Source organism: Mytilus californianus, unplaced genomic scaffold (genome assembly GCF_021869535.1).
Source record: "Mytilus californianus isolate M0D057914Y unplaced genomic scaffold, xbMytCali1.0.p SCAF_2, whole genome shotgun sequence".
Taxonomy (NCBI): domain Eukaryota; kingdom Metazoa; phylum Mollusca; class Bivalvia; order Mytilida; family Mytilidae; genus Mytilus; species Mytilus californianus.
In genome coordinates this window covers 67317214-67330436 of record NW_026262668.1, presented here as the reverse complement: position 1 = coordinate 67330436, position 13223 = coordinate 67317214, and the positions used below count along the sequence as shown (strand labels likewise).

Here is a 13223-nt window from a genome sequence, read left to right as displayed (position 1 = left end):
GTAACACATCTTTTTAATATTCTATCATGGGAATATGTTCATTTTAAAAAGCCGAAAAACTCGATCTGAAAAGAACTTGCTAAGTTGATTCTCAAATGAATAGCCATTACAAGACATGTATGTATTAAGATAACACATAGAAAAAGTTTCCTATTTTATCATAATTTTTAACATGAAAATTGAAGTGACCTTTCGCAAGGTATTGTCCCTCGTGTAATATATATTGCAATCGCAAGCTCGTGCAATATAAAAATCTACTCTAATTTCCCCGAAAAAAAGACAAAATATACAGAGACTACATGTTCCTTTAATCTCGTGAATATGATTTTACGTACTAATAGAGAATTTCCACAACAAATAAAAACACACCAACAAACATCGAACAGGGAACAGACTCAGGATAACTTTAATTCATTGCTTTATAATTCCTTGTGCAAAATAACATGATAAAATCTAACTTTAAAAATGATATGATTAGTCTATTATACATGTACCATTCAAACTTCTCTACCTTTTTCGGTTAAAACAAATGCGTTTCTCATTTAACATGTCAAAAACTAACCCAAATTATGTCCCTCACCGTGATCGGCTCTCCCACTCGCGAGGATATGTAGCCACCGTAGAGCCGCGGAATATTACAACTGAATTTTTATTCAATAATCGATCCAAATTTCGGCGGCAGACATTTAACTCACCAGCCAACGATTTAATGAGAAAAAAATATATTGAATAACACAGACCAGGACAACATACTGTATTTTATTTGTTCGTCAAACATTTCACTTGTGTCCTTTGGTAGGCGTGTTGTATTTTTCTGTGAACTTCTCTTCGAAATTTTTTTTTTTTTTTATTTTACATTAATATACTTAATGTGACATGATTGGGGAATTTCATATACACTAATCTTTTTTATTAGAAAATTTACGATTCGTAAATGACGTTTTGTTGGAGGGGGAATGGGCCCCAAGCAAGAGACTGGATAGGACAAATGTATTTTTTCCACAAAAGACAGCTTTGTAACATTTATTCTTCCTCGGATCTAGGATCTGTATTGGCGTTATTTATTTTTATTTTTAAGTCGTTTGGCTTTCGTTGGATACGAAGTTCACACTGTGGTAAAATCACGAAATGTGGAAAATGTATTACGCTCTATGATGCCCGTGATTTTAGATGGAACGATTTATATATAAGATATTTATTGTGACAGATATTTGACATACATTGTGGACATATGGGACGATACAATTATTGCTTAATAAATCCATCCGTCTATGAATTCGTTACAACCTAATTCAACCCAAACAAATATGGTAACTGTCCGAAATAGGATGAAAATATTGTATATTAAGTTAATGTCCTAAATATAACAAAGGTCTCTTTGACAATCGTGATACTTGATAATTGTCCGGAGACACCTTACTGAAGAACATAAAAGTTAAGTAATAATTGTATCACCAATATGTCCAAAATGTATGTCAGATATCTGTCACAATAGATTTTTTTGCATTGCAATCTAATCATTTTCTTGTCTAATATATTATGTTTAGGGTAAAATATGGATATTGATTATTTACAAAATAATGTTAATTATTAAAAGTTATAAATCCATCGCACAATCAATATTAATACCTTTTTTCAAATATTTATCCCAACAATTTCTATTTTACGAAGCTACATAAATATAAGATTCTGCCTGATACGTTTTGTTTAAATATAAAATTTATATCTGTGAGTGGATCCCAGCCTCCTTCTACAGCGGCAGCGATGCCATATAACATCTAAGGCATTGTTAACAGTTTCCTCATACTGTGACACCTCTCATAAATGTCGTTTTTCTGTCGAGAGTCTGCCGAGAAACAATGGAACAACCAACTTCACAGAAAACCATTCAATTTAAAAATCTACATCTTATTTATCATTACAATATATTTACCATCTTCCATTCAAATTTAGTTTGACTTTGAAGGGTTGACATGGTTTTAAAAGAGATTGGTTGACGGTCAATAGGAACCTATATGAACTAAATGAAACATAACAGTCTGACAATTTAATAACAGTGTTTATATCATTATTGTATAGCAAGACGTGAATACTGTGGCAAGCTAAATCCGTCAATTATTACTACACGCTTAACATACACTTATGATAATTAATATAGTTATAAGCATGCTTTGTTATAATCGCGTAGTGTTTGAAATGAATGCATAAGATGGAACAACTTTCTTATTTGCTGTCAAAGACAGATAAAACATGCAGAAGTAACTGCAATTCCTGCTGAGATTATTACAAAACAGAAGCCGAAGTATATGTTGTCTATCCAGTCCAGTGGCGCCATTGTTCCATATATGATTACCCCTATTAAAACAAAAGTAGCTGAAAAAGAGGAGTAAAATATATTAAAAAACATTTTATGACCAGACAAATACGAAATGAGTAAATACATTTATGGTACGCTAAGTAGACATAAGGAAATGTAGTATGTTTGCCAATAAGATAGCTATCCGTCAGAGACCAGGGTACACGAATGTTGACTACATGTCACCGTACGGCCTTCGATAATGTGCAAAACCCATACTATATAAAAAGCTATAAAAGGCCCAGACAGGATAAAATGTAACAATTCCATAGACTATGATTCATAACATTATTAATACCGGTACATGAACAAGTCTGATCTAAATTGGGCGCAATTAGTGTATTAACTAGGTATACCTATAACCTGTCGGTAAACGTTATTACCAAACCATGAAAAAATGATGTCATTGAGAAATATACAGCTTAAATCAACTAACCACAGTTCCAGTAAGTATATATCTAGCATATTTACCTTTTGTATTACAGTAGAAGGTTGCAGCAATTTTTCAAAGGGTCGTTTTAGATATTAAACTTCTGTACTTTGATAAATTTGTATAGAAGAGGAATGCAGAGAGCCGAAAAGTCATAACTGTCAATCGAACTGAAAGGACCATTAAAAGCACGTAATGTATCTTAAACATCGAAAGAGTTATTTACACTATAAAATAATTCATTCCATTTTTTTCATATGCATTTTTGCAAAAGTTAATAATATTAAGTTCTTCAGTTGTAGTAAAGGAACTATTTGTCATGCCGTTGTAGTTTGTAGCAGTCCTTGCAGCTCAGTTGAATAGATTAAAAAAATGTTAAATACATGTAGTACTCCATATATTATATAAAATACATTTAAAATTGTTATGATTTTGCAGGGATCCTTACAGTTTATACCACCATAGTTTCTAAAAACAAAAATCTCAACAATAATTTGAACGTAATCAATTTTGACATCTGGACATGAAACAAAATAATAGCAGAATTCGAACAACGTTGTTCCACGTGTACATTTAACATAACTGTATGGTTGTATTTAATGCCGGCGTCACACATTGCCGTATACACCGACGTGCACATGGCGTTCATAGAAAATTGACTAAGTCCGTATACGTTAGATGCACGTATGAGGAATGCTAAGCAGTCGTTAGACGCGCGTTGCATAAGTTTGAAGCACGTCAAAATGCAAAGGTATACGCTTGGTGAACGCTTTAACTCCAGGAAATTTTTATGCAGCATAAAAATTTTCCTTTAGCTCTAGCGTTTTTCAAGTGTATACCTGGTCGCTACAAGCGCGTAATACATACGTTACAAGCGCGTTGGAAAACGTTACAGATAAGTTTAAGACACGTTTAGGGCACGTTGTATACGTCTCAAGATCTTTCGACTTTTACTTGGACTTTTACTTGGACGTATGCGGGGCGTGTTTGCAACATACGCCTGGCGTAGTTTCAGCGCTCCGTGAACGTATAAAACGCACCCGTGGCGTATCAAAAACGTATTCTGACATTCAGCGAAACTTGCTCTGACATTTATATAGTGGCAAGACCATGTGTATCCAGAAGAAGTACTAACAATAAAATTGAGAATAAAAAAGGGGAATATGGCAAAGAGACAACAACCCGATAAAAGAGCAGATAACAGCCGATGGCTACCTATGGGTCTTCAATGCCGCGAGAAAATCCCGCACTCGGAGGTGGGTCTCAGCTGGCACCTAAATAAAAATGAGTACTAGTTCAGTGAAACACCAAATAAATACATGTCCCAGACACGCCGAAAGCACGGATAATCGTCCCAGGTACGACCGGGATGCGTCTCAAATACGTTCAAGGGACGTTTTTCCTTCGTAGTGAGCATTTATACGTTAGACAGACGCCAGACATACGCCAACATACGTTACTTGATCGTCCGATAAACGCGTATGTACGCTTCTCGTACGCCCTAAACACGCTTAAAGCTCGTTGTGCACACAATACAGATATGATTGACAAGTTGAATGCGTCCAAAAGTACTAGCGTATTGGCAGCGTACATGGATTTTTACCACGCCCGGCGTACGTCGGTGCTATACGCTGATTCGAGTGAAAAGGTGTGATTTCTTGCTTAATGTTTTGGCTTAGGAGTTTGCTTTAAATGGTTAAGGTCATCAGTTCAGTCTTTTTTTAAACAGATGTTTCATTATAAACTGACATAAAGATTTAAGATTTTATTTATCCTTAAGGGCATACGAGACAGTTTTGACCCACTGTGATTTTTTTACGAAAATTTGCATACAAGCTATTTTGCACCTAGTCAATTCAAATATATAAATGAAAATATACCTTCATGTGCTACTTTTAGAGATAAATGTGGTCGAAATTTCAGACATTTTACTCAAAATTTCGCTTTTTTGAACATTTCTATCCTTTGGATAGACATATCTAACTTTTTTGTTTCAAAAGATAAACACAAGCGGATTTTTGTAAAAACATTTGGAAAATCTTCTTTACATAAGTATGCTCTAAATTTGTATAACAATTCTTTGGAATAATTAATTTTTATCAAAGTTTCATGATTTCCGGAAAAAACGGCATTTTTTGCTGTTTATTTATCTAATTTAAAAAAATTTCATCGGTGACTTTTTCATGAAAATTGGTACAAATAATCTTCATAAGTAATCAAACCTAATGTCATTTTAAAAAAGAGGGGTCCATGAACTCGTTTTCAAGTGAAATCAGTTTGCATTACCTTCCCTGTAACTGTATCGTATGTATGGAACGCCATGACTGCCTTATGTTGATGATCAGCATTATATGCAGTGGTCACAACATTATATGCAGTGCTCACACCATTATATGCAGTTGTCACACCATTATATGCAGTGCTCACAACATTATATGCAGTGCTCACAACATTATATGCAGTGCTCACAACATTATATGAAGTGGTCACAACATTATACGTAGTGGTCCAAACATTATATGCAGGTGTCGGGACATTATATGCAGTGGTCACAACATTATATGAAGTGGTCACAACATTATACGTTTTTCGTTGATGAAGGTGATGATCAGTGATGGTGATGATGATGATTGATGTATGTGATGGTGGTGGTTCATTCGGTAAACTTCGGAATTTTTTATCGGAAATTACCGAATACAGTCATAATTGATAGTGCCCCGCAAACAAATTGAAACAGTTGTTGAAGGCAGTTCGACTGAAAACTATATCAGAAAAAAATAACGCCAGCTATTGTCTGCAATTGGACAGACATAATTTTATTAATTTATTGGAAGTTCATTCTGAGGAAAAGATGAAACTAAGGGGTGAACGAATGAACTAGTTCTATTCGTCGTAAGAAATACGCATTGCATAATGTAAGTTAAATAATGAAAATTTTAGTTAATGAAATATCGAAGGAAAATTTGTATGATATATGCCTCGAGTTTATTTCTTACTGAAGAACTGTAGCAAGGTGCCACTTTACAGTGCGGACGCCGCATTGAAATTATTAAACGTGTTGTTTTCAGTTTTTTATAGTCAGTACTCAGTTTTAAAAAGCTTAATTACATTTTAAATAAAATAGTCAGCTTTCTATAAGACCTAAGTGCCATATTACGCTAGCTTATATATGTCTTGATAGAGTCATTATTTGGCATCGATTTTCAGAATTTGGCATTTTTACATGAATAAGTATCTAACAGATATGGAAAATGCAGTTTAAAGCATTTCATTGTAGGTGTTTAACATAACTTTACATCAATTATTCCAATTTTTTTACTAGCTTTTTAGCACGTCAAGCAGTTTGTCTTCTAAATATAAGCAGCAGCCTTATATAGAGATATAAACTTTCATAAAAAAAATTTACCCTTTCAAGACCCAGTTTAACATTTTCATTTATAGTGATCATCTCTTATGAAAACTGAGTTTGTGGGGGTGAATAAAACGTTTACTACGTTTGTTCGTCAGTCTGCACGGTTAATATATGAAAAAAGTGGTATGCTTGCCAATGAAACAACTTTCCACAAGAGGCCAAATGACACAGAAATTAACAACTATAGGTCACAGTACGGCCTTCAACAATGAGCAAAGACCATACCGCATAGTCAGCTATAGAAGGCCCTGAAATGATAAACGTAAAACATTCCAAACGAGAAAACTAACGGCCTAATTTATGTACAAACAAACGAACGAAAAACAAACATGTAACACATTAACAAACGACAACCACTGAAATACAGGCTCTTGACTTGGGACAGACACATACATACAGAATGTGGCGGGTTTTAACATGTTAGCGGGATCCCAACCCTCCCTCTAACCTGGGACAGTGGTGTAACAGAACAACATAAGAACGAACTATGAAAATCAGTTGAAAAAGACTCAACTCATCAGATGGATACAAATATAAATACATCTAACAAAAAAAAAGTGGAAGTGGCCGGGTACTTGTATATCCCAACAACAAAAAGACACTGAGTACTGATCTGAGAGTACGCGCAGTTACTGATAGCTAGTTCAAAGCCACTAACAACTAATAAAAAAAATCATGCATCTAAGTTTTGCATTTAGGTAAAGATTGAAACAAATGTGATTAAAAAAAGAATGATTTACTATTATTGGATAGTAACGATTGTCCATGAAAAAAGAGTAATCTTGACCCAATTAATTCTGGTTAAGATACATTAAGTCATAGAAGAATGATATCTTTTAGATCGCACTTCTTCGATAACAATGGACCTTGAAAAAAGTTGGTCGCCTCGACCTATATTATACGCACGATTGGTTAATTCTGATTACAATTTGTGTTAAGGTCCAGATGATAGCAACAACACATAAAAGAGGAATGCTATTTGTTACTGAGCACTTCTTTGATTTTATTGAAGGTCCGCACAAAATCTTTGTAACCATATCAGAAGCATAAAAAAAAAAGACACTCGTTATTATGTCAATATATAATTGTAATATAATTATATTAATGGAGAACTACTAGTTTTGTTTTACTGTGAATTCTTCTCGTTGTTGTTATTGGCGTTCTAATTCTTCTCACATAAAAGCTAGTCTATAGTCTGGGGTTTTCTGTTATTTTTGCTAACAATTTTTTTTCCATATCCCATGTTAGGATCAATGTAAGAGGTTGAAAATTTCATATCTGAATATTTTTCGTTATCTGGAAAGTTACTTTTGACGATGGATCTTGATTGTTTCTGTGGGGCTTTTTTCTCCTGTATATGGATCACTCACGGGGTAAAATTGGAAAATTGTCGAAACTTATTTGACTTTTATTATGTATAGCATAGTCCGAGTTATATACTTAAAAGGATTAAAATTCACAAAATAGTTATTTTGTACTAAAAATTGCTGTGCCATGCCTTTTAAAATAAGATTGAAAATCGTATATGTTTAAGTAAAAATCTATTTCGAATAACATCGCTGACCAACATTAATAAAAAAAAATACAATGAACAGTATACTTCTGACAGATATTTGGTTCTCCTTGAAAAATACTGGGTCATAACATATCTAAATTGCAGTCCCGAGTAATCTGAAGATATTTATTAAGAGTTAAATGATCAGAAATGTGTATAAATATATATGTTTTAATACGACCGCAAAAATTTTTAAAAAAAATGGTCGTATATTGCTATCAAGTTGTCGTCATCGTCGTCAGCGTCAGCGTCATCCGAAGACAGATGGTTTCCGGATAATAACTTTTGTATAAGTAAATAGAAATCAATAAAAATTTTAACACAAGGTTCATAACCACTAAAGAAAGGTTGGGAGTGATTTTGGGGGTTATGGTCTCAACTGTTTAGGAATTATGGGCCAAAAAAAGGGGCCCAAATAAACATTTTTGTAGTTTCCAGACATTAACTTGTGTTTAAGTGTATGGATCTCTCTGAAATTATACTACAAGTTTCCATACCACAACGGGATGGTTAGGATTGGCTTGGGGGGAGGGTTTATGACTCAAACCGTTTAGGAATTAGAGGCAAAAAAGAGGGAAAAACAAGGGTTTCTTGGTTAATGGCCAATTAAGACAATTTGAAACCAGTGTAAGGAAGGTAATCCAAATATATTGAGGTAATCCAAGCATAATGTTTTGCTAGCGGTTAACGGTTCCGGGTTGGACCGCTGCAGTCGTATCCAGCTGCGCTCGGCGAAGCAATTTATTAAATACTTAAATTATATACATATTAAGTTGTGAATATGATGAAACTGATCATCAAAATAAGTTAAAAATGCCCTGGTGTGGAATAAATGTGTGGTAAACTGATCATACTCCTTAATTTCCTTATTTCAATCAGTTTTAAATATTGTATACTGCCTTACTGATAACATAACTTTAATAACTGTTTCAATTTGTTTGCTTGGCATTAATAATTATGGATTCGGTAATTTCCGCTAAAAAAAACCCGAAGTTTACCGAATCTGAACCACCACCATCACTCACATACATCAAACATCATCATCACCATCACTGATCATCACCTTCATCAACAAAAAACGTATAATGTTGTGACCACTGCATATAATGTTGTGAACACTGCATATAATGTCCAGACAACTGCATATAATGTTTGAAACACTGCGTATAATGTTGTGAGCACTTCATATAATGTTGTGAGCACTGTATATAATGTTGTGAGCACTGCATATAATGCTGTGAGCACTGCATATAATGTTGTGAGCACTGCATATAATTTTGTGAGCACTGCATATAATGATGTGAGCACTGCATATAATGGTGTGAGCACTGCATATAATGTTGTGACCACTGCATATAATGCTGATCATCAACATAAGGCAGTTATGGCGTTCCATACGTATGCCCTTAAGACAGCATAAACTTTAACAAGAGGTAAACAATGCATACAAAACAAGGTGAACGATACATTTCGACTTGAGGACAAGATAATTTCAGTTATGCCCTTGAAACTGAAATATTTTAATAATTATTATAAGATAAATGTATTGATTGCAACACACTACTTCAGTTTTATCATCATTAAATAAATAAGCGAAGAACAAAGCAAATATCAATCGTTTATACGTTTTAACAGGGGTTTCATTTTTAATGAATTTCAATATACCATACCTGATGACAGTAGGAAACAAACCACTAGATATCTAAGACAATCACTTCTTTCACAACAAAACAGCTTGGGATAAAGGAAGAATAGAGCTAAGAAAAGAAACACCAGTCCAATAGACTCCATTGCTTGAACTACAACTTGCCATGCTGAAAAATAATGACAAATTATGAAACATCATCAGTAACGTTGTACTAACAATACCCTTCATTCCTATTTGAGCTGTTTTATTCTTTGTCGATCGAAGTTGATGTTTTTATTAGATCTATTTTATCACCTTCCTTGTAACCTTACATCTGTGTTTTAAAACTAGTTCTTGAGAATCAGAAATGAAAAATTCAGAAAAAAGTTTCTCTTACACAAACCTTTATACCTTCACATATTCTACTATTTTCGTTAGTTTTCTAGTTTTTGTTATATAGTGTTAACATACCGTATCTCATATTTCGAGGAAGAGGAGGAGGAAAAGGTGGAGGAGAAGGTAGTAGAGGAGGAGGAGGAAAAGTATAACCCTCAGAATGATGTCAATAAAATGATATACTGATTTATATGTCAATAAAACAGCAAACCAGGAACCTAACAACACAATAAGTTCATGAAGGAAAGAGGTCAACATACGTCTTCAGCAATGGGTTTATACCATATTTCAAGGTCTTCATCATCACCAAAAAGCAATGCAAAAATACAGAGAATGTTGGTGGTGATTGATAACAAGCTAAATGACTCTAATCCGATCGTATGTAAATCATAAAGCTAACAAGTTCTTGATCCCTGAATTAAATTATTTTTACCTTGAATGTTCGGAAGATCAATACAAGATGTTGCAGGATTCGATGTACAATATTGCCATATTCCAAAATATATATCTTCCTTACCGCTTTTATCAAAATACCAGTATGGGGCTGCAAAACCTATTACATCTATCATACAGGCCAGTATTGTTAACACGGTAGCTAGAATTTGTTCGTCCTCTATGCCACACACTCCCATTGTCATATAGTTTTATAATATCTCGTTTGAATCTATCATGAAATTTTATTTCCTAAAACTATGGCCAAGTCGACATTATTGAATTTGATTCCGTACCTATAAAAAATCAAAAGTTTTGATTTCTGGTTGAAAGATCTAAGAACTATGCTTTAAATATTTAATTAATGTTTTAAGATTAACGATAATTATTTCCATTCCTGACTCACGCAATAGTAAATCCGAGTTTGAAGATAACATTTCCGTTTAAGTAAGACCTGAAATATCAAATTATAAAGCTATGCACATTCGGTTCTTAAATTTAAAAAAAAGCAAGCTATAAATGAAATAAATTACGAACCGACAATAGGTATGTTAGGTTATTGTGGCCCTCCTTTCGAGCGACAGTAGAGGGTACAGCGCGCGAGTAAAAAGTGTGTCTATAATTTATATTCCATCATAAACTTTATACCAGTAACATAACTTTTTATATTAATATTTATTTATTTCATTTATTCATTAACGTATTTGATTGTTTATTATTGTTTTTTATTAGGTCTCTACAAAAGGCAACAATCTATACAAAATACAGAGTGGCTAGCACACTGAAAAATATGCTTATGTTAAATCATATTGCATTTGATTTAATGCTGTTTCCTTTAAATTCATAACACCTTGTCAAATTTATTTCATATATAATACACCAATTTTTTTATGTTGGAATCTGCATCGACACACGATTTTATTTCGTTTTAAATTAAAATTTACATAGTTACATAATCGCATTGTTTATGTGCTTGAGTGTTGTAGTGTCTTGAAACTGCCATCTAAAATTATTCTTCAATAAAATTATTGAAAATTCAAGATTCGGTGCAATTGATTGTTTTTGTTTCTTGGGAGTACACTTACTTTCACGAACAATAATGTCCACTGATACTTTACCATTGAAGAATATCGACCTATATTGTTGAACAAGTAAAGTCATAAAACTCAAATTGGTAGGACAATGCCGGACAATCAAACACAAAATATAAAAACAAATATGTCTAGCACAAAAACATATAAAGACATTTGAAAATAACAGAAGACACTGAAAACTATGTTTGGACAATATAAACCTACTATCTTTGAAATTATAAAATGCTGTGTCCTTAATCATGTGTTTGCATGAATATGAAAATATTTAAAGTGTGTCAGTCAAATCTTGCAAATGTAAGATAGGTTATAATAAAAAAAAAATACTTTTAATTCACAACTTCCGTACATCTACCTTCTGCAATAGATATAAATGTATAATGTTGATACTGAATTTATGGCACGTTGTGTCTGTTTTTTTTAGAAAACGCTCGGCATCAAAAGACTGAAAACCCAAATTCATAAACCGTTCTCTAACATGAAACCGAAAAGGCCATTACGGAACAGCTAAAGGCAGTTGCAATCTTAAATGTGTAATAACCATCTTGATGTAAAAACAGAAACATTCAATACATGATTTATCATAAAAACGTCCATACTTTACCTTTCCGTGACCTTTCTATATATGTCTTATTTTACTCCAGTTAAGGTTATATTTATAAATTACGTTTATCTACTCCATGTAGCTTTTTATAAACAAAATTTTACAAGGGATACTTTCCGGTATTTTTTTTAATAGACTTTCCTCTCCTATATCAAACCTAATAATGATAATGATAAGGATATTTATAAAAAAAGAAGAAGTGTCTAAAATTTGAAGATTATTGCAAAATTACCTTTTCAAAAAAGTAAAGCTACGTAGATGTCGTTTATAAACAACTTATATTCATTTTATTTCCGAATGTCCCGTGTTTATAAGTTGTAAAACTATAATTTCAAGGTCTTTCAAGGTCTTTCAAAGTCGCAAGGGTGTATTAGTACCCACAGAATCTGCCCATGATGCCGATGGAAATAACATTATCACGTACGCACACGAAAAAAAATGTTCGAAGGGCAAAGAATAAGACGTTTGAAAGCATTAAACCAAAAAAACCTTGACCTTCATGGCTACTATCTCATTTGTTTAAATGAGCTAGAAATAAATGCAAATTCTGATACTCTTTAAATTGAATCATTTTTTTAAATATTATTTTATACAGTAAATAATTGTAGACCCTGTGATAGAACTTCAGGAATCTTTCTTTAGCTTCTATTATTATTAAAACTAAAGGTACAACAGCCAAGAGTACAACATAAAGATCTGAAGAAATGAGGGTCATAACCAAGAAGGATGAAAGAGTAAACAACCCTAACATATAACTTATTGAACTATGAAAAATCAAAGCTAACTAATAAATGCGTAAACTCATCCAACAATAAAAGAAAAAAAAGAAAGAGAAACTGGACAAAATATTCGACCTGCTGAAAAGTCTTTTTAATGTCATTAATATTTTAGTATCAAGGATAAACGGAGACAGATAGCCGATTAATTAAAGAATTCACCTCTCACACCGGAGCGATAGTATCGAGTAAAAAACAACAAAGAAACAATGATCTAGATCTTACTAAAGATGAAATGAACCGCTTTTATACATTACAAACATGATAATGATGATGATGGATTGTTGTTTATCGTACGATGGTAACAGGACGAAAACATACATTATTGAGTTATGAATCTGAACCTTGTATTTTAACTAGACCGACACGCTGACTCCAATTTAACATGCTAGTATATAAGGTATAATTACACCTTATGTAAGAATCCTGGGTTTTGATTGGTTGATAGCCAGTGTATTTTTCACCAATTTACTTTTATCAAATGCATATCGTTCATTTTTAAACAGCGCCGGAGTATATGCAAAAAGGATATGCCTTTTTTACC

General features: G+C 33.0%; 1 long non-coding RNA gene across 1 annotated transcript; it reads right to left on the bottom strand.

Annotated features, from left to right (window-relative positions):
- Positions 1-291: 291 nt before the first annotated feature.
- LOC127728180 (uncharacterized) lies at positions 292-11986 on the bottom strand. Its single transcript, XR_007994016.1, has 4 exons — positions 11904-11986; positions 10210-10504; positions 9424-9567; positions 292-2373 (listed from the first exon to the last, which is right to left on the bottom strand). It is a non-coding gene; the product is annotated as an uncharacterized LOC127728180 (long non-coding RNA).
- Positions 11987-13223: the final 1237 nt, after the last annotated feature.